Consider the following 26,446-nt stretch of genomic DNA (forward strand, 5'->3'; position numbering starts at 1 on the left):
CCCTTGAACTTACACTGCCCATTTCAGGTGTCCTCCCCAAAGTCCCAGGTAGAAATTGACAATGGTGAACAAAAGTGTATTACTGGTCACTCCTCACAACCCCAAGGCAACTCTCTCTCCCCATGGGTCCTGTCCCCGTGTTTTAATAAAATCACCTTTGTGCACCAAAGATGTCTCACGAATTCTTTCTTAGCCCTTTGCTCAAGAACCCCATTATTTTGGCCCCCAACATGGGGCTTGGGGTCTTTTCATCTGGACTCTGAGCCTTGGTGCAAACTTGGTGAGTGCTTTCTCTCTTTTTCCTTTACTGTCATTTCAGGGGCTTTTCAAAGAGTGTGGTCGCGTTGAAACACCTTCGTGTTGATGACTCCGGTCATAATCCTCTAGCCCGTGGCTACTGTATGGGGAGGAGAAAGTCTGCCTTTGGGATGGAAGTCAGTACCCTGGCTGGAATGGGAATAAGACCCAGAAACTTGATGCCCTCTCTTTATTTCCATCCTTGTACAACATTTTCTGTTTTGGGCATGGGACCTCCATTTAAATGACTAGCATAGCTGCCTCTCTTAAGACTCCTGTGTAAGGTTTCCTTCTCATTGGTCTAATGTGATCCCCTCCACGTCTCTGGTCTAGCTGCTTCTGGCTGAGGGACCTCCACTGGGAGCCAGCTGAAACCAGTACCTGAATTAAAACCCAACTGAGGACTCTTTCCTAGGGAACTTGGCTCTAAAGATTATATGTGTTGGAATGTCGCTTAGATCATGATGGATTTCTATCGTTACTGTTTTCTGTCAATGTTCTCTACCTACTACTGAAATTACAAAATTGGGTGATTCCCCCTTGTAAAAGATTTCTAGTGTTTTCCATGGGTTAAAAATGGCACGGCCTTCAAGGAAACTAAAGCATGACCTTAATGGCATGCTCCTCAAGACCAGGTAAACTAAGGCATGGCCTTTTGCAGCACAGCCTTTTACGGCACAGTGTTCAAGGCATGGCACGGCATTTTGGTCCATACACCAGGCACACGTTTGTGGCCCAGGATGCAATGGGGGCTGGTTGGTGGTCATAGTGATTTTGTTTTAGGGGCACCTCTGGTCGCTTTGACACCAGGAACCTCTGTTATATCCTGCATGGGATACCAACCAGGAGTTGGGGGTATTTTTGGTAATGGGCCTCTCTACATTTCTAGGAACATAGGATCTTTTTCAATCCCCAAGGGGTTGTCTCCCTTGGGATGCCTTTTAACCCACTGGAATCTATTTGGTTTGCAAAATTTAGGAAAGGACTGATCTGGAAAGGACTGCATGGCCTTAACAGGATCTATCAGATCTCTTCTGCAAGAAACAGGCCAAATGCACTGAGGTACCCTATGTACAGGCTTTCATGGCCCTAAATCAGGATTCAGATCTGAAGGCCTCTTGCAGAATGTGTTTGGCCACTAACTAGGGTGATAAACTCCCTCCTGATGTATTGGATGATTGTCTAAACAGGCCTTCCTCCGGGTTGTTGGAGGAAACACAGGCCATCCCTAATGAAGGAGACTCTGACACTGTCTCACTGTTCCTCCTTCCTAATAGACTCAGATTACTCTAGCTGTATTTAGGGGTTTCTCCCTCATTCATTTCCTGGGTTAATGACTCTGATAATTGGAGCCAATTGTCTCTGGTTAGTCTACCTAGGGAAGGAGACTTTAAGGAATATTCCCAAGCAGCTGTTGAAACTCCCTTTGTTTCAGGGAAGTTCCCTGTCTTCTCTGGCCCAACATGGACTGCCCATTCCAATTTACTGGTGGGAAAAAAAAATCTGCATCTGCTTATCTGTCCCCACTGACAGGCTTTAGGACTGGAAGACCTCTTCCTCTGCCCTCTGGGCTTTTATCCACTTCACCTTTTCTGCCTTCCCCTGCCCCTCCTCCTGTTTCTGCACCCCCTCGGGTGCAACCTCTATAGCTGGCTCCTGTACTATCCTGGTGCCTCTGGGACCATCAACTCCTCTTCCTATCCTCAGTGTCAAGGAGCAAAGAGCACCCCCTTGAACTTACACTGCCCATTTCAGGTGTCCTCCCCAAAGTCCCAGGTAGAAATTGACAATGGTGAACAAATTACGTGACTTTTAAGCGGACTCAAGTGGAACATATTTTGTTTTCGAACTAATTTAAGTTTGTTGGTTTCATTAAGACAGACATGTCTCTAGAGTTATCAGCATTAAAAACATGAAACTTTTTCTACCTAGGTTTACTGAAGGTCAAATAAGCTCATTTTATCTCTGTTGCAATTTGTCAACAAGAAGATGGCTTACAATGACGGTTAATTCTGTCTCAAGAGTTTTCATGAGTAATTGTTAAGATAGCTTTTAAAGTCTTTGGTAACCTGAAGCTTTAAAGTTTTGCTTGGATGATAAACTAGGTTGAATTCATTGGACATCTAGGTCTTTTCCAAATAAGATTAAATACTAAGGCATTACTTACTAAACATAGGTTTGTGCTTTTGATTTATTGCAGAGAAACTAAGGATATTTGAGTTTGTTGGAAAATCTACGCGGTACCTAGTTGACTCATAAATTTGCCATCTAAAGAATTCTGGTATAACCGTGCACCATTGGTTACTATTTAGTTTTCACTGGAGTGTAAGGTTTCTAAGAGTTAAAATTCTGCTAGATGTAATTAAGACTCATGGAAATAAGGAAAACAACTTTGTATGTAAAAAAAGTAGGAAATATGTAAAAAAGACATAAGGAATGGAAATACATTGTTGTTAAAGGTAAAAAAAAAAAAAAAAAAAAAGGAGAAAAGAAAGTAATTTTGCCCTCAATGAAACTGGTTGTTTGGAGAGAAATGGCTTGGGACAAAATATGAATGCAAATGAAAAATTGTAGAAGGTTCATGGTTAGGCCTGACTAAGGTTGAAATGAATGGATTTTAAAAATACACTGGTATAAGATTGAAATTCTGCTTTTCTCTCTGTTCAAAAGACAAAGTTTTCTCAGATTATTGATCCGTTTTTGATTAAAAAAATGTAAACAAGGTCTTTTCTCTTTTGTCTGCCGGGAAAACCAAAGCTTTATGTTTTGTCCTTATCAGGTCTTTGATTACTTAGTTAAAACTTCTCAATGTTAAAGGAGCTAGGTCTTGTTAGCAGCTATATAACCCTATATATTTGCTTTTAGAATCTCTTATTGCCACCTCGGTTAACTAAATAATTGAGATTTGTGATGCTATGTAATCCTATTTAGGATGTGCTTTATAATTTTCTCAGGTTTTCACAAACTTCCCAGGATTTAAATTGTAAATGAAATCTTTTTGACCAGTTGGGCCTTTTTATTTGGTATGTTACTTGGAGAGCCCTGTCAAACAAATAATGGTAAACCTTAGGTGATATTGCTTGGATAAATGTTATAACCACTCAAATATATATATTTCCTGAAGTTTTAATATGTTTTGGTATAAGGTGATCACTGGATATTCTGATTGTTGAAGCAACCAATATATTGAATAACCAAAGTTCCTTGTCAATTGCATCATAATGAACTTTCCTGTCATATTGTTAACCATATCCGTTTGTGAGTCTGTTGTTATTTATAGTTATTGTTCTGATGCTCTTACAAAGCATGTTTTATCTTCAAGGAGATTTATAACAAGGATTTTTAGGACAAATACAAGTATTTGACATCTTTAAGATTATAAAACAAATGGGTAAACATTTCCAGAACTAAGACGCTGTATTCAAACTGAACAAGAATTAGTAACATGGGACTAATTAATGGAGGAAGATTATAGTTTCTGTAACTCTTGTTGGAAATATTGTTGGTTCTCTAATGTTTGCTCTTCCAGATTAAGGCAACCTTCTCTTAAGATATTTAGGATATACAGAAATGTGATAAAGTATTTGTTTGTAGACAACGGAGGCATTTAACTTTTCAACCTGAACCCTCTGAAATTCAAAAGCTCTCAGTAAGTATTCTTTCTTTCATGGTAATTACAGTTATTTGCACAAGTTCAGTAAGAATCTGTTCCTGGACAGGCCACCACTGGAAAAACTGGTTAGCTTACCAAGGCTTTGACTGGAATGCCATATTTGAGAATGACGTTCATTGACTCGGATATGACAAAACAGTTTTAAGAAACTCGGGTTGACTTTACGAAACAAGGAGCCATAAAGCCCTTTGGAAATGGAGGCCTGATACCTGGCTTACAGAGTTCCCAGCAGCCTCACCAGGTGAGTAAAGAAGGTCACTTCCAGGCAGGGGCAGGAACCTCAGGATTTCTTTGGGACCTCACAAAGAGGCATTAGCCCAAATCTACAGGATTTGCAGGCATGTCTGATGGCAAGTACTTGGCTTGGCTTCTGGCCTGGAGAGGCTACTATTCCTTATAAAAAGTTCCAGAAAAGCAATATTTAAAAGATCTATATGACCAATCGCTGTTCTTGGTGAGCTTATGTGAATAATTAGGCTGAGTTTGTTAAAACCGGATTTGTTCGGGGCACCTGGGTGGCTCAGTCGGTTAAGCATCCGACTTCAGCTCAGGTCACGATCTCACGGTCCATGAGTTCGAGCCCCGTGTCGGGCTCTGGGCTGACGGCTCAGAGCCTGGAGCCTGTTTCAGATTCTGTGTCTCCCTCTCTCTCTGCCCCTCCCCTGTTCATGCTCTGTCTCTCTCTGTCTCAAAAATAAATAAACGTTAAAAAAAAAAAAATTAAAAAAAAAAAAACGGATTTGTTCTACAAATGAATTAGTGTTCATTTGGCTATCTCTGAAAATCAGGGTTGGTAGAAAAATCATGTTTCAATAACACACCTTAATGGATGTTAAATTCTAGTTCTGATTGTCTCTAAGTGTTTGTTGTTTGTCTACACCAGACAACTTGAGGTAAACTTCAGAGAAATTATCACAAAACTCACGTATAGACGATCTTTGGGCCTGTTGCTCTATGGGCTATCCAAAAGGATCACCACAAACATTTGAATTACAAACCAAAAACAAAACAAAACAAAACAAAAACCCCAAAACCCCAGAACAAATAAACAAAAAAACCCATCTGATTCCCGCTGCCTGTTCCCGTTCTATCTGAGGATGCTTCAAGCCTGACGTCTAAAATCTTCTTACTGCCAGAACCGGCAGGAACTGGGTTTAAAATTTGCTCTAACCACTAACCTATATTTTTGTTTCTATAAAAGTGCCTCTTATCAAGTACCTGATTGTTTACTAGACAAAACAGAGTCTGTATGATGGTTCACACCACCTGTTATAAAATCAAGGCCTTACGTGACTCCCAAAATAACATTATATTATTAAACATTAAAATAGCTCGAACGCGTTCAACATTTATGGCAAAATAAAATGGCATTAGATGCCTCAACTGCTGCACAAGGTGGAACTTAGGCTCTCCTAAAAACATAATGCTGTGTATACATTCCAGATTACCACAAAATTACTTCTGAGTTTCTGACTGACAAAGACTCAAATTGGCACTTTCAATTATCCCTCTCTTTCTTTCAGTAATTGGTTAAACTCCTAGACTCAAGAAAGATTTTTGTCAACAAAGGACTCCTATTTGGGCTCCTTTCCCTTTTGGTTATTTTAACCACATTTTGCTGTTTTCTCCCATGTCCCTCCACCTGGTCCCAAGACTCCTACAGTGCCACAACTTCAAGCCAACAGGTGACCCTTTCTGCTCAAGGAGACTCCCATATGTCATCAACTGTAGATACAGCTGCCTTAGCCTTTCCTAACTCCTATTAAATTCTCAACTGACGAACGCTGACCCATCGGTGGGACGTTTCTATGCCCCTATCCGGTAGGAAGAAGCTACGGAAGATGAGACCTTCTGCCTTCGACAACCTTAAAGATTTAAGGGTCTAAATTGTTCAGAGGGGGAAGTGATGAGGGAAACAAAGGGAAGAGCAATGCAGCTCAAATTCAATCTCCTTACAGCTTGCAGCCCACTGATAGACACCTGAAACATCCGCTGTGACCTTCCTCAAGCACCTCACGGCTGCCTCACTTCCTTAATGTTTTTGTTCTAGTAAAGACTAAAAGGAACCTTATCTTAACAACAGCCAGTCCCTCGGGATCCTGAAAGCCTGGCTTTCGAATTCCTTAGAGACTTAGGCTATCCCCAACCCCCACTAACTTAACAGTATATAATCAGTCACTCCTCACAACCCCAGGGTAGCTCTTTCTGCCCACAGGGCCTGTCCCCCTTCTTTAATAAAGTCCCCTTTGTGCACCAAAGATGTCTCAAGACTTCTTTCTTAGCCATTTGCCAAGAATCCCATCATGATGAGGGGACAAGGGTGGGTTGTGCACATTTCATGTCAGTCCTTTCTCTGTTTTCCTTTCTCCCCCAAACCCCCCCAATGGAAGATAGTTACATACACAGGATAGAATGTTCTGACCTAAAAAAAACAATCAGGCTGGCTTGAAGAAGACTAAAGTTTGTAGTTTTCCATGCTGTGTCTGGTATCATCATTCAAACCACAGCGTTGATTTTTAGCGGCACAAACTGCTACTTCAGGATCCCAGGCAAACTACAAAGTATGCACGTAAGTTGGATGGGCTGGTCCTTCCGTCTCCGTGAATTTATATCCTATCTGTTTTTTTCTCTGTTCAGTAGCACAGAAGGAAACAAACTTGAGCACCTGCTTCTGCATTGGGCCATCATGGTCATCAGAAAGGAGCAAGTCCTCTTCAGCTGCAGAGACCCCAGGTTCCCTCTTTTTAAGGCACCCAGGGAGGGTCTTTTTTGCAACATCTTGGCAAATGCTTACTGGAGTTTGATTTGGAACTAGGACCAACGACAAGCCAGAGTCCACAGTGGAATAACTCTGTACCGAAGCTATATTCCAAGCTTTGATGCCAGTCAGACTCTCCATCTTTTATATTCTTGCCATCATTAGATACTGCCAAAAAATCCAAGGCCCACCGGTCATTTCCTTCTCCGCGTCAGGCTTCTTATTATGAGATGTTGAACGTTATTTTTTTTCCTTACCAATTTGTTCCACCCCTGCTGCCCTTGCCTCCAAATGCCATCTGGAACCCCAGTTTCAAGGTAAACCGACTTCCCTCTATCTGCAAGTCTCTACAGTCCGCTCCCTTTCTCCCTGGCTCTGGGTGGATCCTGGCAGTCACTCAGGAATGCTGGAGTCTAGTGTGGGTGTTGAGAGCTCAGATTCTCCGTTCGAATTCCAGCTCTCCCATTCACCAAGCGCGTCACCTTGGGCAAGTTACCACAGTTTGCTTAGCCTGAGTTTCTACATCCATAAAGGGGAAGGAAAACCCCTTCAGGATTATTACGAGGATTAAATGAGTATATGCATGGAGTATGCAGCACAGGGCCTAACACGTTGGAAGACTTGCAAAACAACAGTATTTAGTCAGCCCAGCAATGACTGCCTGCATTCTGCGCACTTCAGTATTTATCTTGTGGGAAATTTTCAGTGTTCTCTCAATGATGCATTTCCTTCTTCCGGCCGTCATCCTTCACTCTTCCATAGGATGGTAGCTGAATTTGTCATGAAGGACACGGCGCAATGCACGCGATTGCCAAATCACTGCGCTGTGCGCCTGAAACTAAGATCACGTTATATGGCAACTCTACTTCGGTACAAGAATAAAGATTAAAATCGGAACTACCTCTCGCCATGAGCCTCATTGACAGACGGATCGGTCTCTACCTTCTTATCCTTGCCGTAACCTCACATGTCTTCAGGGCTTCTGCATCACCTCCCCGTACTTCCGTTTCAAGTCTCACCTTCGTGCTGGGTGACATCTGCGACGGGCCGACTATTCATCCCCCTGAAAGACCGCGACAGCGTATTGGTTCATTTCCTCGACATCGACACCTCCGCTCCGTCAGCCCTCGGACACCTGCTGGAGGTAAGGACGTATCTTGCCGCGCAACCCATTCGTGGTGACTGAACGCCCCATTTTACAGCTGAGGGGACAAGTCTCCGAGGCTCAGCCTTGTGCTCCAGAGCGCACCACTGGTGAACAATGAAACCCAGATCTCCTGCTTTTAGGTCCAGACGCATTGTACCGCACCAGAGCTGTCTCCCAAGACCTTGTGAAGTTTACACACCCGCCCCAAAGAAACATTGAATGTCATCTGAAAGCTTAAAGATGGCGCCTTCCTTCTCTCCTGTAAATTACTTTCTTTTATATAAATAGTTGTCCTTCATTGTCAACTACCCAGTCTTTCCACGAGATTTCCATAACTCCCTTTCCCCAGCCTTGGGGGATGTATCTGTAGCCCCCCTTTCTCTGAGCAAAGGGGCCCATTTTATCATGGCGGCAGTAAAGAAGAAAAGGAAAATCTTCTGAGCCCTCAGCCGAGCATGGTTGTCCCACTAGGAGGCTTACCAGCAGGCAGATTGTCATTCAGGGAACTAAGGGGTCTAATGGCAGAGGCGGCGAGTGAACATCTGGTGGAATGAGCTTGCGAGGGTTTCGCTGGTTGATGAGTTTTTACTTATCTTCTCTTTGGGTGGAGGAGGATGGGGACAGCAGACAGATCACTTGGTAGTCTTGCTGGAGAGGAAGCGGCCTGAGGTGCCTTCGGAGGAGGAGTCGAAGAGCTCTCCTCAGGCACCGGAAGTGGATAATGGTTTGGTGCTCGGTGGAGAAGGTGGAGAACGAGAACCTTCCGAATAAACATTCGTTGGAGGTGATGGTGAGTATATCTCAACCTCACATCCTCCCATGGAGAGGACCGGGCCAGAGGACGGACGGAAGTGTTTATTTTGAGAAGACACGAACTTCTGCAATTGAGGCTCCAGCCGCCCAATTAAATGAGATGATTTACTCACAATTCATTACGTTTTGAAGACCTACTATGTGCACACTGGGAAACACCAAACTTAACAAGAAAAAAGCAAGAGCAAAATAGCTTCTTCCCCTAAGGAGTTTACAATTTGCTGTGAGAGAGGAACCAAGCAGCAAAGAGCCATGATGGTTTTACTTAGCCTTTAGGTTGGTCCAGGGGATGCCTATATGAGACAAAATTTAAACTGCCCTCTTACAGACCATTTCATCTTATGACTTTTTTTTTTTTACTTCAGAGATGAAAGTCCTTTGAGGATATGTATAATTTTTCATCCTTTTACGTCAAAATATCAACGCTGTTCTAGTTCACACGTGAAGATACACATCAGACCAATTTTCAGTACTCCTGTTATCAGAAAGAAAAAAGATAGAACCATGAGTACGTTTGTAATTATTGTTACCAGTCATATTGAAAACTGGGATTCACAGGCGGACCGGGTAAGCACTTGGGACATTGAAAAAGTTTCCATTTGAGATCCCCAGGGCAAGTGGTGGCGAGGCAGATTTATTCAATAGTAAGAAGGTTTTACCGTGCCCCGAATTTGGAGCCAGTGAAGGGCTCATCACTAAAAGTATTCGGGGAAGAGACAGAAATATGCTGTCAGGGATGACGAGGGTGAAGGCCTTCTTTGGGACAGGGGAGTTGATTACTTGCCTGTGAGGACTTTTTTACATCTTATGATCTCTGATTGTAGTAATAGGTACCAAAAGAATAATTCATCCTTAGATTCTTAGATTTCACCCCTTTCCTCCTCTGCAGTCACAGTTCTGAACACCTCTGAAACGTTTCCACAGGAGTAGATGCAGGCTACAGAGGAAAGAAATATGATTTTGCAGCAACTGGTGCTCCATCAAAACAGAGGCCTTGTGAAATGACGGCAGACATCAGTAATCGCCAAAGCGCTGGCCTTATTTATAGGTTTGAGGGAAAGATAAATACTGTACACGCACATTCTAATTAAGGCCAAGAGTTCCCAGCATGCATAGCTCTGCATCTCATTCTGCCTGTCACTGCTGCCACGGCTCTCATATTTTCTGTGGTTTCTCCTGGTTATTAGTAATGCTGGGCTGACTAAAATGGATGGAGTCCCAAGTTGGCTGCGGGGCCTGGGGATTTGATCTTCCACGTGGCTGGAGCCTGGATTCAGAAACACCACAGCTGCATTTGCCCTTGTCTCCAGGGGCTGACTAGAGCATTTGGACCAAGGATGGTGATGTGGGATTTAGGATTGGCTGTGAAGGGACCCCAGCTCCACCCCGGTACGATGGTGGAGGGTAAGGAGTGAAGCAGTCCATAGAAATGCTCCCTTCTCACTTCCATTCATGGCTACTAAGCATCTATTGGGTTGGGAGGAGAAAGATAGTCCGTTTCCATCAGGCACATTTCTAAGAAAGATTTCTAAATGGCACGAAGCTAATGCTCTTTTTATAGTCTCCTCTACCTATTACATAATGAAAAAAATTGAGCACGTGCCACGAACATATGACTAATGGCCCTTAAATAAAGTCCAATCCTAGCTTTGATCTTTGGGGGATGAGGACATCATAATCTAACGTGGCTAATCATGTCAAAGGCACAATCGATAAGCATACACTGATCTCACAGTATAATTAAGCCTCCATAAGTTCATTTATAGACCAAATCAATCAAGAGTAGTCAGTCTGACCAGGAATTCACAAGTATCATTGATGAAAAAAATTAAGATTTATTTTGCAAAATATTAATGTCTTATTTTTAAACAAATGGCTTGTTCGGTCCTTAGAATATCCTCACATAAATACATGGCAATACAATTTGTGGTCTTTTCTTGGCAATAGTATGACTGTAATCACTGCAGGAAACATTTAATGAAAGTGTTTTCTCCTCCCTATATCTTTATGGAAGCCCCATCGTTTTATTCTGGAACTATCTTCAGGTCATCCCCAGAACATGTACACCTACGGACTAGGCAGAGACAAATTTGTTGTTGTTGTTGTTGTTGTTGTTGTTGTTGTTGTTTTTGTACTTTCCTTTGGCCAAAGTCAAGAATCAAGAAAGGGCATAGAAACACAGGAAAGCACAGGGCTAACCTAGGGATGGAGCATGGTTTTCTCTTCAGGACTTTTACTTTAAATTCCACTGAAACTTATTTGAATTATTAGCTAACCCTCCTTCTAAAATTTTTGTTAATATACCCACCAGGACCAGATGTCTGCCCATCTGTATGTATGCATATATGTGTGTATGCATACCTGCCTGTGCGTGTGTGTTTATGCATGTTCAGGAAGGCTATTCCATGAAAAAAGACTTACTAATTAAGGAGTACATTCGTTCTCCATGGCTGTAGAAATCCAACAGTGTAAAATCTCAACCTAACGGAGTGTGTTAGACGTTGTAATGCACCATTTTTCACTCTCCAAGATTCATTTGGAAAATTGCAGAAGCTTAGCACCACATCTTGGGAGGCATCAGCACGCAGTGGGATGGAGGGAGGAGATTGATATTCATATTACTACGATGTGACCAATTATATAACTGACAAAGACCAAGGCGCTTCACATATTAGGAATCATTTTTTTTTTACAATGTGAATAATATTTTTGCAATGCAAATAATGCTGTCTCTCAACATAGCAATTTTTATTCATGTTTTATAGGCAAGGTTATTAAGCTCAAGAAATTAAGTAATTTCTCCAATATTTTACGATTAATAAGTCATAATCAGAGATTTATTCGAACCCCTGGAAATCAGGAACGGGAATCTGAGTTTACCAGAGAGGATTCACAGACAGTTTGTTAAGGTCAGAGCTCCAAGGGGTCATGACCAATATTTAGCACAGGGTCTCAAAAAACCGTCCAACGAATGACTTGCAAATCCAGGGTAACCAAGCTAGTTATAGCAGAGTGCGGGAAAGGTGTGGTGTCAGGGCTAAATCTAGGAGTGCTTAGGTGTTCAACCCAGGGAGGGGAGCAGTATTCAGAAAATGATGACCTGATTCTGCAGACAGGGTTCGAAGTACGGGAAAACAGTCAAGAATTGAAATAAGCAAGTAATTGAGCTTTAAATACATAAGATTCCATTCAGAGTCCATTGCAAGTTATCGAGTAGTGTGCTAGATTCTTATTCTTTTACACAGTTTTCGTGTTATCTTATTTCACCTTTACCACGGTCATTTTTCACAGTGGAGGAAACGGTTTCCTGAAAGGGTGACTTTTCCAACATCACAAACTAGTATACGAAGAAGCCAGGGTTTGAACCCTGGAGTCTCCTGACTCACTCTAACATTATTAACATAATGAGCACCGTCTATTTTCAGTAGGCATCTGTCACCAATATCTAGCAGCACTTGGCTTCTAGGACAGCACTCTCTGCTTGTTTTCCTTTTATTTCATCAACAACTCCTTCTCAATTTCCTTTGTCAGTTCCTTCTCATTCCACTCACTTGTGAACATTGCAGTGCCCATAGTTCAGGCTTTGTACCTTTTATGTTTTCTATATACGCTTATTCTCTTGATGTACCTACTAGTCTAATGGCTTCCAATGCCTTCATGACAACTCCAAAATTTAGATCTCGGGGCGCCTGGGTGGCTCAGTTGGTTAAGCAGCCGACTTCAGTCAGGTCATGATCTCGCGGTCCGTGAGTTCGAGCCCCGCGTCGGGCTCTGTGCTGACAGCTCAGAGCCTGGAGCCTGTTTCAGATTCTGTGTCTCCATCTCTCTCTGACCTTCCCCCATTCACGCTCTGTCTCTCTCTGTCTCAAAAATGAATAAACATTAAAAAAAAATTAAAAAAAAACAACAACAAAATTTAGATCTCTAGTCCAGAGCTTTCTCGTGAGCCTGCTCTACAGGTCTACTTCAGTGACCAGAACAGCATCTCAGATTACGGCTTGTCCATACTGCACGACCGATAGAGGCCCCAGAATTTGGTCGCACTTGCTCTCTCTTCCGTCTTTGTTCGTAGCAACACTGCCTTTCCAGTTGCTCAGCTCCAAACCACAGAGTGGTCTTTAATCCTCTCTCCAATCTATCAGCAAGTCATGTTGGCTGTGTCTTCAGAAGAAGGTTAGGACCCGGCTATATCTTACCATTCTTATGGCTATTCTTTTGGCCCAATTCATGGCCAACTCTTTTGGAATATGGCAGGAACCTTTCCTGGTTGGATTTGCCCACCGTCAGCCTGTCCTGCGTATAGCGGTCACAATAATCTTACAAAAGGGATGTCAAATCATGCCACTCTGCAGCTCACAATCAATTCACTCAGAGCAAAAATCCGGTGTCTTTACCCTGGTGAGCAAGGCTCTACACGATCTGGCCTCATTAAGCACAAACTTCCACCTTAAAGACTTGGCCCATCCCATTCCCTCTGCCTGGAACACACTTCCCCAGATATGTCACTCATCCCTTCACCCTTTGTAGGTCATTCTTAGCCAGGCTGTCTACATTTACACCATTTTCACACATACCAGTCCCCATCTCCTTCCTCTATTTTTCTGTACAGGACGTATCACTGCCCAGCATTTAACTTACATACCTTTTTAATGGCCTCTCTCCCTCTGTGAAAATGAGCACCATGAAGGTAGAAGGCAAGTAATTTTGCTGTTTTCTTTGCCATTGCATCTCCACAAAAGGAGATGGCAAAAAGGAGAAAGGCCTGGCGCATGGGAGAAGTAAAATATAATATATATTGACTGAATGAATGAGAGGGAGGGAGCCGTAACAATTCAGCACACCAGGAAGGGGTATGAAACACGATATGGCCCCTGACCAACAGGCAGCAGCCTAGCAGTTTCAGGGAGGTGTGAGAAGCATATGTGCCAATCTAGAACCTAACATATTCGTTTTTCAAAAAATTGCCCCCGATATCCTAACATGATGTTCTTTTGCTTCAGGAGAAAATACATTAATTCTCCGAAACCTGTTAGATCGTGAACCAGGAAAGTACTTGTAAACAGCTGTGTAAGTACAGAACATAAGTCCTGATTCTGTCTCTTGCATGATAGTTCATAATTGCAAAACAAAAGTAGAAAATAGGAAAAACAAACAAACAAACAAACAAAGCTTTGAGTATCTTTTCATGGAAACCCCCATTAGTATCTTGCCTCCACCCACACAACCCTGTCCCATTAAGTCACTCTTCATATTTTGGTAGACAGCACAGCCTAGTAAAAAGAGCGTGGACCCTGGAATCAGAGAAACTTGACTTAACATTGTGATCATACTACTTGCCAATCCTGGTCAATTTGCTTGAACTTTCCTCAATGTTTATTTATGGAATAGACAAGATAAAATAGTCTTTATAAGGTGATTATGAAGATCAAATGATATATAATATATATTAGTTATACACAATATATAATTATATATGATATATATTTGAATATATATATATATTTGAATGGCACTTAATTCTTATTCTGTAAAATTCTATTGGAATTAAGTGCTATCAGGTAACAGAAAAAAATATGTATATTTATACATGTATAAAAAATATATGTATATATATATATACAAATATATATACACACATATATATGTATATATGTGTATATATATGTATGTATATACGTGTGTGTATATATATACACACACACACACACACACACACACACACACACACGTATATACATTGGTCTCTGCCCCCAGTGCCTGGCAGCGAGCTCCTAAAATCCTTGTAACCTCCTAAGTGATAAGAGCACTAGAAGCATCTTTTGTTCTAATATTTGGTCTTTGACTCCAGTTCTTGGCAGAGTTCCAAAATCTGGAATTTTCTGGGTGACAACAGTGTCTTTAATTCTAATCAGCTGACTCTTGGTGGGCTCCAGGATGGCTCCCGGATGGGGACTCGTCACCAGAAAGGCTGAATCAAGATCGGAAGCTTGGAATTTTTTTGGCCCCACTCCCATTCTCCAGAGAAGACAGAGGATGTAATGATCAATTGTGCCTACATGATGAAGTCTCCATAAACATCCAAATAGTAGGGGCGCCTGGGTGGCTCAGTTGGTTGAGTGTCTGATTCTTGATTTTGCCTCAGGTCACGATCCCAAGGTCGTGGGATTAAGCCTCGCATCTGGCTCTGCACTGAGCATGGAGGCTGCTTAAGATTTTCTCTCTCTCTCCCCCTGCCCCTCTGTGCCCCCCACTCTTTCTAAAATAATAATTAAAAAAATCCAAACAGTATAAGATTTAGAGAGCTTCTGGGTAGGTGAACACTGGAGGTGTTGGGAGAGGTATATGCCAGGGAGCTCATGGAAGCTCCGTGCCCTTCCCCACAGACTCGCCTTCGCATCTTTCCCATCTGGGTGTTTATCTATAACCTTTATCATTCTGTCAATAATAAACTGGTTGGGCCACCTGGGTGGTTCGGCTGGTTAAGTGTCTGACTCTTGGTTTCGGCTCAGGTCATGATCTCAGGGGGTGTGGTTTGAGCCCCACGTAGGGCTCTGGGATGGCAGCGTGGAGTCTACTTGTAATTCTCTCTCTCTCTTTCTCTCTCTCTCTCTCTCTCTCTCTCTCTCTTTCTCTGCCCCTTCCCCACTTGCACTGTCTCTGTCTCAAAATAAATAAACAACCTCAAAAAAAAAAAAAAAAAAGAAAATAAACGTGAACCGTAAGTAAACTATTTTTTTAAAATTCTGTGAGCCACTGTAGTAAATTAATTGAACCTGAAGAGGGGGGTCATGGGAACCTCTGATTTATAGCTGATAGGCCAGAAGCACAGGTGACAAGCAGGACTTACAACTGGCATCCGAAACCTTGCGGGGAGTCTTGTGGGACGGAGCCCTTAACCTGTCGGATCTGATTTTTTATTTTCCGGTAGACAGTGTCTGAAGGAAGTGAAATTGTAGGACAGCCAGCTAGTGTTGCAGAATTTTTTTGGTGTGGGGAAAGTCCCCACCAGACTGGTGGCACAAGTGATGCGAATGTCCTAATAGTGTGAAAGTAAAGGAGGAATAGAGTGTAGGTGCCAAGTGCCAGCCAAATATATAATTATATATAATCTTTATACACCATATAATATATATTTATTATATGTTAGAAATCGTTACATAGAAAAATATTCTTATATATGAAAACACGTTATTATATATTGTATATTTTATATATTATACATGCATAAAATATATAATGTAAATATAAGTGTAAATATATATGACATTTATAGTATATATATAATAATATATATTTGGCTGGCACTTGATGGATGCTCTAAGGGCGCCTGGGTGGCTTAAGCATCTGACTCTTGATTTTGGTTCAAGTCATGATCTCACGGTTCATGAGTTCAAGACCCGTATCAGGCTGGGCACTCACCACGAAGCCTGCTTTGGAGCCTCTGTCTCCCTCTCTCTACCTCTTCCTTTCTCTCTCTCTCTTTCTCTCTCAAAAATAAATACATGTTAATTTTTTTTAAATATTGAAAAATAAATGAGTAAAATGCTCTAAGTTCTCTGTGTCAGGAAAACAAAAATAAATACATGTTAATTTTTTTAAATATTGAAAAATAAATGAATAAAATGCTCTAAGTTCTCTGTGTCAGGAAAGCAGGTATTGACAGAAAAGTAGAGACTTGGTAACCCAGTGTTGTATCGGAAATAAGGGCCACAGCTTCTGGCCTCATCTCTTCCCATATGTATCTACCTGACGGGGGCGTCCCTGTCCTGAGAAAACATCGGCATATGCCACTAGGAGCCGTCTTAGAGTATGCTGGAAGGTCTAACACTTCCACTTAAAAGTATGTATTAAAGTAATCGCTAATTGTCATCCAGGTTTGGTTTTGCATTTTACAGAACCCAATCAATGTCAGTGGCAGCTACAATAAGTTGGAATCAAGAACCCACCAAGGGTATAGGCTTTGGCAAGTAGTTCTGGTACGTGACCTGGTGTTACGTTCCTGGGCTGGTTGTCCAATCAGTACTGACAACTCCGAGCACAGAGGTCCTTTCTGGAAGAAATGCACAGGAAATGGTTCTCCTCGGCTGCCCTGACTGCAGCAGTGTTACTGCCTCTGGGATCCATCTGCGGTCCCAGAGCACTTCCGTAGGAACAATGATTTGTGCAGCCGGCAGAATCTTAAGAAACTTCACTCAAGTCACGATGCCTGTAGGCGCCATGGGAGTAAGCAGTGTGATTTGAAGTCCAACGCAAAGGAAGAAAATCTGAAACATTTTTATAAGAATAATGACTTTTTTCCATATCTCATCTTCTCTTAAAATTTCTTCTCAATTTATACCTCTTTCCTCACTGCAAGAGCCGACATCTCTTAGTAAGCAGTGGGTAGATGTTATGCTCTTATCCATATGCATGATCTACTCTATTTTCTTCCCAATTTAGATTTTTCTCATTATTAAAAAAAAAAAAAAGTGGTGTTGGTTTATTAAGAAGAGAGGAGCAGTGACCCTCTACGGAGATAACTTAATCCAGTTAAAAATAGTTTTTACTCTGAGGGATGTTTGGTGTTTGGGTTCTCATCCAGCTAGCCGATGAGCCAGTGCCTCCCAAACTTGTCTGAGCACGGAATCAGCTGAGAAGCTTCAAAAACTACTGAAACTTGTGCCCTACCCACCAGAGACTGTGATGCGATTGGGCTGGGGTACTGTCTGGACCTTGGAATTTTTGAAAGATCATCACGCGACTCTAATGTGCAGAGAAGTCCGTGAATCACCTCCACGGGCCCATGATAGGAGCAAGCCATTCATCGCTGGAAAGTCCATCGGAATCAAAGTGTTTTTAGTTTCATGGAGCCAAAGATATGCTCAGACGACAAGCATCCTTGCCAATGTCTGGCCAACTTTACACAAGGCCAACGTAGCTAATTTTGAAAGGTGAAGGATTACATCTCTATCTAGTAATACTCCGGTTAACAAACGTATCAAGAGTATGGAAGGAAAAGGGATTTTTTTTTATAAAGGAAAAAAGAAAATCTAAATTAGATGCAGGCTCTCGGTCAGCAACAACTTAACCCTTACAGGAGTGCTATCTGAAGGGAAATGAAAGGAAATACAGACTTCAGATGACGGTAGATCTCTGCTTCTTGGACTGAGTGCCTATAAAATCATTTTGAATATATCCTTTCTAAAGCTTACCTCAGTAATTAGGAGTGGAAAAATCAGGAAAATCTAGACTTGCATGTGAAAACAGTAATAATTCTGTGGCCTAACCTCTTTCTAAGTTGGGATTTCCTCACTGGGACTTTGGGGGGGGATCAAAGAGAATAAATTTCAAGCCATTCTCTACTCTCTAAACTTCAACGGACGGTGACCAGTCTGCGTAGCACTAGGCTACAGGACAGGCCATTATTCCTTGGATTTTTAAGCATATGAGAACAAAAAGGAAAAGGGCAACCTGACCAGAATTAAGTTGAATCCTCGTGGGAGGGTTTGAGAGTCTGAGCATTCTTATAGCTTTCCTTGCGAACCCATGCTCAAAGATGAAAAAAAAAAATGTAACGCGGGGTCATTCCATGAAAAGATAATGTGATCCACATCTGCACCTTAAAATTTTCTTGTAGCCACACTCAAAAAAGGGGTAAATGAAAGGGACATTAATGTGTCTTATGTTACCCAATATATATTATCATTTCAGCGGGTGATCAATATAAAAACTATAAAAATCAATAGAATAAAATTATTTTAGTTTTTTTTTTCCTACCCAGTCTTTGAAATCTGGCATATATTCCACACTTTTACAGCATATGTCAATCTGGACTACCCACATCTACGTGTTTCCTAGCCACATGTGACTATTGTCTACGGTTTCGGGCACCACAGGTATAGAGGCAAGATCACAGGGTCCGAGGAAAAAGACTTGTGCTCGAAACGGTCTAAATGGCAGATTATATTAAGTTGTCTCAAGAATCCGTTTTCAGCCCTAATGGTCTCTGATTCAGTGGCAAGTCAAGAATATGGGTGTATCGAAAAATTGGACGATAACGGCCAAGCCTCTACAACTGGGACAGTCCCCAAGTCAGGTTCTGCATTGGTCTGCTGTTTCTCTCTCAATTGAAGGAGGTAAGAAAAAAAAAAAAGTGTCTTCATCTCTCCCAGAAAGAGCAGGTACTGAGCAGAAGGAAGAGTCTTTGTCCCATAAAGCCAAGGGATTGTCTGGGATGTGGTTCCAGAGAAAATCTCCCTCTAGGGACTGCTTGATTGGGAATTAAACTTTGCTATTGACCCAAGTGGTCAGGCGATGAACAATGGGGCATAAATCAAACCTGTGACCCAGAAACAGAAAGCAAAGCCCTTTTGATCAGTTTTTGCCCCGCTTTATTAAAGAGAACACTGCACACTTCCAGACTTTCCTTCCCAACCGGTGGAAGTCGTGAGGAACCATTCTCCACCCCCGCTGCCCTTGGCTTTCAGAGCAATGATAAACTGGGGGCGCGGCATAGCTTTGTCCTGCCTCCTAGCCTGGGGTGGCCCTGGAGCTATCGAAAGTCTCTATTCATTGCCCCGCTTTCAGATGAATCTGCTCAAATGGTTGTCTGTTTAGACGGCAAGTCACGAAACTTCTGTCTTCACTGGTGTGATGCGCGAGTGGCGGTGGAGAATACTTGAACTAAATGAGAGAACTGAACGCTCGGCCCATCTGTTCTCCTGAAGCACCGTGTGACCTTAGTCAGACGTCTCCCCACGTCTCGACTTCAGTCCTTCCCCGTGTAAAACAAGCACAGCTCTTTCCACTTTGATGGTGGGGATCATATTCACCGAATCCTGGCACATCTCGCAAGAAGGTTTCAGATAAATGCAAGACACCACGATGAATCATTTCAACAGACCCCGGGGGGAAGAGGCAGGATGGTAAATAACTCAAATCTGGGTAAACAGTTCAGACAGAGGAGGAGCCGCGATACCTTGATGGGCAGGTCAAGGGCAAAGGGGGAGGGGTGGCAGAGGGAGGAGGGAGGGGGAGGGGGCCGGGGAGCCGGGCCACCGAACGAACGCGAAAGCTGGCCAAGTTGGGAAACCTTGCCTTTGTTCTGGGAGGACTTGAAGAGCAAAACTGATTAGCTGTAGCATATCATTTAAATCTCCTCTTAAAGCAAATCCAAGTCTTTAATCATTATCTCCCAAACCACCAAACGGCTCCAGACACACACCAGCCTCACAGACTTGTCAAGACCGAAACAGTAATTCACAAATTCACTAAAATTCCCTGCTCCACCGAACAGTATGACAGCTCCAGCGACCGCGGTAACATTTCTATTCAAACTGGCTTTGGAGCCGAAGCTATAAATATCCTTGCAATATTTCCTGCTTCAGAACATAAAGACAGCTTTACAGCACTGATAAAATAGAAATTACTTTCTCTCTGAGGTCTTGCTGGAATTTTAATGTCTGTTTTGCAATAAAGCAGCTCCTACACAATTTGATTTGAGGGAAAGAAAACAAACGGTCTAATTTAGTTACAATAATGACTCTTCTTGTATTGTTTGCCCTACTTGCTTCTCTGGCTGCTGGGCTGTTAGAGTTTGTGGTGGAGAGCAGAGGGGATGATGTTTATGAGAATATTAAAATGGTTTCTTTATTATTTAAAGATACATGGTCTCCATCCCTGCTTACCACAAAGCAACCCAAAAGAAGTTTTTTAAAGGAGGAATAGAGAGAAGAAAATAAAGTTTACGGCCCTTAATAGCACTTCGTGAAAATTACTTGTTAGAACTGTAAAGCTATTGACCAAAAATGACATGAATTTAAGAGGCTTTTGAAACGTAAAAGATCATAGCAGCTTTAATTATTCCATACATGTTACTCCAGTTGAGCAAAGCGTCTTTTCTTTCCTTTTTTTTTTTTTTTTAAATCCATATACACTCTTCTCCTTTGTAGATTACATGATCTAGAAAGGGAAAGAGAGAGATTTGTGTTTGCACATGGACAATGTGCTGAGGGCACAGGGAAGTGGAGTTGAGAACAGAAGCTAAGGATGGAACACGCCATCCGGTGACAAGAATTAAATGATAAAGGGGAATTAGGGCTTGATTAGATGCTGATTAGGAATGGGATTAACCTAATTTCCCGGCAAAGGATTAGGGTTAGATTTTGGGTTCAAATTAGTGTCAGATACTTTTGGGGCTGCCACTAACTTATCTTTGGAACGAAAAAGGATTCCTCCCTATTTGAAAACAGCATGACCTCGTAACATCCTCCAACTGGCTTGTCAAGGATATGTCTCCCAGGTCAGATGCCCCCCGCCCCCCAGCAAGCCCATGAAGCAGAGGTTTCTTGCACAATCTGCTCCCTCTCTTCCTTTACTCATCTTCCCCGCTGTTTGTTCTCCTTGCTCCCCATGCTTATAACAGATTGCATTGCCTTTTCCTCTTTGATTTCTCAAAATTTTCCATTGCCTTCCACCCAAACATTCCATCTAGCTGTGCATACATCCAAAATCCTGATACATCAAATATTCCTGCCCTTATTCTAAATCTCTCAGTGCTTCTGCGTCATGTACTATGCACCACAGACCCGTGAAATACTGGGTTCAGAAGGGAATTGGACTATTGCCTCCCCTTTGGGTTTTAAGTTATATTTTTAGGACCCTTTAAGTGTCACAAAAATATCTGAATGGACTGCCCGTGGGGAGGGAGCTGGGTGCTACTCTCCTATGTTAATCACAGCACCCGCACTTTTATCAAGTTAGTAAAAGGAAGCCTCAAGTCATTTTAAGGTGTTCTGCTGCTTTAAAAAAGTTTGAAAATAACCACTCTTTTTTTTTGCACAAAAGGAAGCTGAGAGGCACAGAGGGGAAATGACCACTAATTTTCTTATAGCTGGGTAATGGCAGAGTGAGAACAAGAACTCAAGAGGGCATACTATTACAAGTGATAGGGTACTAATCTCTAATAAACGAATTCATACTGAAGTGTAAACATCTTTATGATTTATCTATGTTAGGGATAGCTAATTAAAATAAAAAGGCATGATGATTATAATGCCTTTGCCAAGGAGACATTTTAAGAATAGATAGTGTACATCAGAAGTTCTCAAAGTATGGGATGGATTTGTCAACAAATAGTACTGGGAAAATGGAATATTATATATGTATACACACACACACGCACACACACATATATATAATATTTATTCATATCCAATGAATGAAAGTTGATTCTTGTCTTATACCTTATATAAAAATTAACTCAAATGAGTCAGAGATCTAAATCTCTAAAGTATAGATCTCTTAGAAGAAAACCTTGGACAAAACCTTCATGACATTGGATTTGGCAATGGTTTCTTGGATGTAACACCAAAAACACGGGCAGCAAAAGAAAAAATAGACAATTTGGACTTCATGAAAATTTTCAAAAGTTGTACACCAAAGATAATATCGACAGAGTAAAAAGGCAACCCACAGAATGAAAGACAATATTTGCAGATGGTGTATCTGACAAGGGATTGACCTCCAGAACATACAGAGAACTCCTAAAGCCCAACAACAAAAACCAAATGGCTCAATTCAAAAATGGGCAGAGGACTTGAATAGACATTTCTCCAAACAAGATAAACAAATAGCCAATAAACACATGAATAGATGCTACACCACTAATCATCAAGGACATACACATCAAAACTACAATGAGATAGCATCTCACACCTATTAGGATGACCACTATCAAAGAAAGAAAGAAAGAATGAAAGAAGGAAAGAACAGAAGGAACGAAGGAAGGAAGGAAGGTGGGAAAGGTCGTTCCTTTTCCAACGACACGGATTTCCACAATATGGTTTCGGATTCCACGAAGGAAGGAAGGAAGGTGGGAAGGAAGGAAGGAAGTTACAAAATCATGCCTGGATAAAAGATACACTCAAAGTGCAGTGGATTTTGATGTTTTGATGTAGCGGAATATGAAAATTTCATCAATATGGTTTCGGATTCCACACTGCAACGAGTCTTTAAGCATCTACTCATTGAGTTTCAGTGTGATATTGAAGATGAATATCTACAATTATATGTGTAAGATATTAAAATACCCCTTCCTTTTCCAACGACATGTCTGAATGGGGTCATTTTCTTCATATACTTTCACAAGAAAAACATAACAGATTGATTGCAGAGGGATGTTTGAAAAATACAGCTGTCTTTCATTAAACCAGAGGTTAAAGAGATTTGCAAAAATGTAAAATAATATGCCTTTCTATTCTCACTCATTTTTCTTCTTTGGAATTAACAAAGAGGTTCTGAGAACAAGAGGTTTGAGAACCACTGTTGTAGATAGCTCAGGAGGCTTTGAAAAATGTCCCTCAAATATCACTAACTCTGGTAGGAGATTATTCTGTTTCCCCCCGCTTATTCTCCTGAGGACTAGCTCTAAGTGTCCTGTCATTTAATCCTTTATTTAAGCCTCTTCCCACACCAAAGCTTAAGCCACAGAGGAAACTTGAACAGTATTAGGCAGAGGCCCCTTTACTGTGGTGGCTTCTGAATCCCAGGACCCGTGCATCCCCCACCCTTTTCCCTTCTCTTGTCAGTGAGCTCCCTCTGTTTCCTGAAGGAGGTTTCTAAACATTTACAAGTCCCATGCAAGCCCACTCATGGCTCTTCGCATGGATTCATTCACAGAGTTGTGGCCCTAAGCATTAGATTTTAGAGATGATGAAGAGATAGCCTTTCCTGGAAACTCCATTTCTAGAAGAAATAGAACACAATCCAGAGGCTTTAGCATGGGAAAGAAGTGCTTTGAATGAAAACAAACAAAAATATTTTTCTTTGAACGAATATTTTTCCTTGAAAAATTTTTGTTTGAAAACAAACAAATATATTTCTTAAAAATACCCATTGATCATTTCTAAAGACTTTCTACCTAGGAATGGTGAAAGCAGGAAGACACAAAGAGTAGGCTCATGAGGTGAATTCTGTGCTACAAACCAAAGCTTGTATTTCAGAGAGCATGCTGTGTATTATGGGGAATAAAGCACAAAGCCGAATGTTAGAATATATTGGTAGTAGTCCAGGTTTTATCACCTAAGAATTTTGAGACTTTAAATATATCGTCCACAGAAGATTCTTTTGTATGTACTGGGTGGTAAATAAAAAGACCACTGGACTAGGCATATTAGCGAATGTGCCTCAAGTGTATGGCCATGTTCCTGACACATGGGAAATACCCTCCTGGCAGGATATTAGTATTTACTCTGGCGTTTATAGTAGTATGGGATATATGATGTTGGGAAAGTTGGCCGTTGCTTTGAGGCCTCATGGCCTCATTTCTGAAATAGGAATCCTTGTGTTTCCTAGTGCATCTCCCAAAGCTGTGAGGTGCAGTGAAAATGGGAGAGGACCAAGGACCCAAGACCCTGTGGGTTAGTCCCGGCAAGAGCCGCTCTCAGTCACGTGACAATGGGGAAGTCATTTTTCTGACCAGCCCCTTTAGTTCTCATCGCTGTGAAACAAAGGGGTCGGGCCAAACCATCTCAGGTTCTGTCCAGCACTGACATTGTTAGCCCAGAATCTCTGATGATCCCGCAAGTGTTAGAACTCTTTCCTAGATTACTTATTAAATCAGAGCAGAGCAGAAACTAGAACCGAGGTCTTCTACCTTCTGAGTGTGTAAGTCTGTCTCATGGGATTCTGTCTAATGGGATGTTCCAAGACAGCCTGACCACCTGAAAACCTCCTTCTCACGGACTCATTCTTAAAGACCAAACTTCGAGAGCATGACGTCTCCATATAACTTTTACAAAGAAGTTGAGGGGGCTTTTGCCGTAAAATGAGGGAGGTAGACACTGTCTCCTGAGCACCAGCTATCTGGCAAGATTTCAAATACTTCCCAGTTCCGATGGATTGGAAATGCCACAACAACATTCGTCCTTGTGTCATTTTCTTTGTTTCAGTCCCAACAGCAATCAGAAAGTGCAGGGGAGTGTGGCAACAATGGAACAAGAAATTAATCAATCTCTCTCCAACCACACTGAATGAGGGAACAGTAAGAACAAAGCTATGACAGGAGAAACTGAGATATAATATCTGCTCTCTGTCTTCTATCCATTTGATTAGAACAGTAATGGAATCGAGTTATCAAAAAATAAACATATACATTTCCTTGGAGCTTAAATAACTTTTAGTGTTCATCCGAATCATTTGAAACAAAATCCCGTCTACATTCATCTTGGATATGAACAACGGATCAATCTTTTCTTTTCTTTTCTTTTTTTGTAATGTTCCTCCCCCTCTTTGCTATGGCGATAGCTAGTTTCTGCATAGTTGATCAGATCAACGAGGCTATCGATTTGATTTGGTCATTGAAATGGTCCCTGAATTAGAGAATGTAATGTTTTTCATCTTATGAATGAAAATCCTACTCACCTAGTGTTTCGTAAAAATATGGTCCATATTCCTACTGCATCAAAATCATCAGCAGTGCTTGTCATAAGAGCGGATCCAAAGGCCCCCTCCCGTCTAAATCAGACCCTGAGGATTCAAGAATCCTGCTGACAAGGTTTCCAGGTGATCCTTCTGAAAGTCACCAACGTCCTCACTGTCCTCATCTAACTGAAATTCACTATAATATTTGTCGCCGTTGACAACTGCTTCCTTCTTGTTCCCTCGGAACAACTTTTGAAATCTAGTTTTTAATCAGCCTTAGTTTCCTGATTGTAACTATTAAATGGCCCCAGATAGAAATTCATACCATGGAATTCAAGCATCTTTTTTTGGCTCCTAACTCTCATGCAATCCCTTTTATGAGAGCCTAACCACACCATTCATTGTTCTATACACACACTTTCTTGCTTCGACACATTTCCCTATGTAAGTCCCTTAAACATAAATAATCCCTCCATATCCATCTTTGACGGAAAAACAATTTTATTAATCCTATTGATTTTTCAAATTTTATTCATTCATTTACTTTTTTTTTTTGAGAGAGAGAGAGGGAGAGAGTGCACACGGGAATGCAGGGGGGAGGGGCAGAGGGAGAAGGAGAAGGAGAATCTTCAGCAGGCTTCATGCCCAACGTGGAGCCCCACGTGTGGCTCGAACTCACTCACCGTGAGATCAGGACCTGAGCTAAAATCAAGAGTCATATACTTAACCGACTGAGCCACTCAGGCGTCCCTCTAATTTTTTTAAATGCTACTTTTACAATCAGCATTTATTACTGAGTTACTTCTAAGTAGAAGTCACTGAATTTGGTATTACGAACAGAGACGAAGCTGTGTCCTTTTCCCTTCATGGCCCCTGAGTTTAGGAACTCCTTCCTTAGGCAAACCTCCCGCTCCAGGTTTTTATTTCAGTGTGTTACTCTACTATGGCAAAGCTGAACACATCTCAATCTATATTTTTTTTGAAAAATACAATTAGAACATATCCTCCTCCTGTGATTAGACTGTAAGCTTTGCAGTGATACAGGTCAAGTGTCATACAGCTTTCTAGGTCTCAAAGTATTCATTGTAGTTGCTCAGTGAACACTTGTTGCATGAGACATGGCTTTAATCTATCCCGATCCCTTTATTTGAGAGATGAAGAGAATGAAGTCGAGAGAGAGTAGCGCAAGTACTCAAGGTCAAATATTTAGTCGGTATCATAGACAGAAATAATACCTTTCTTCCCTTAACATACTCTTATTCAAGTTCCAGTCTTAACATGGGAGAAGAGACTTGCTTTTGTGTCTCAATATTTGTCTCTTTCACATTATGTGCTTGCCTGTGACATTCCCATCTTC

This window comes from Panthera onca, chromosome F1 (assembly GCF_046562875.1).
Source record: "Panthera onca isolate mPanOnc1 chromosome F1, mPanOnc1 haplotype 2, whole genome shotgun sequence".
NCBI lineage: Eukaryota > Metazoa > Chordata > Mammalia > Carnivora > Felidae > Panthera > Panthera onca.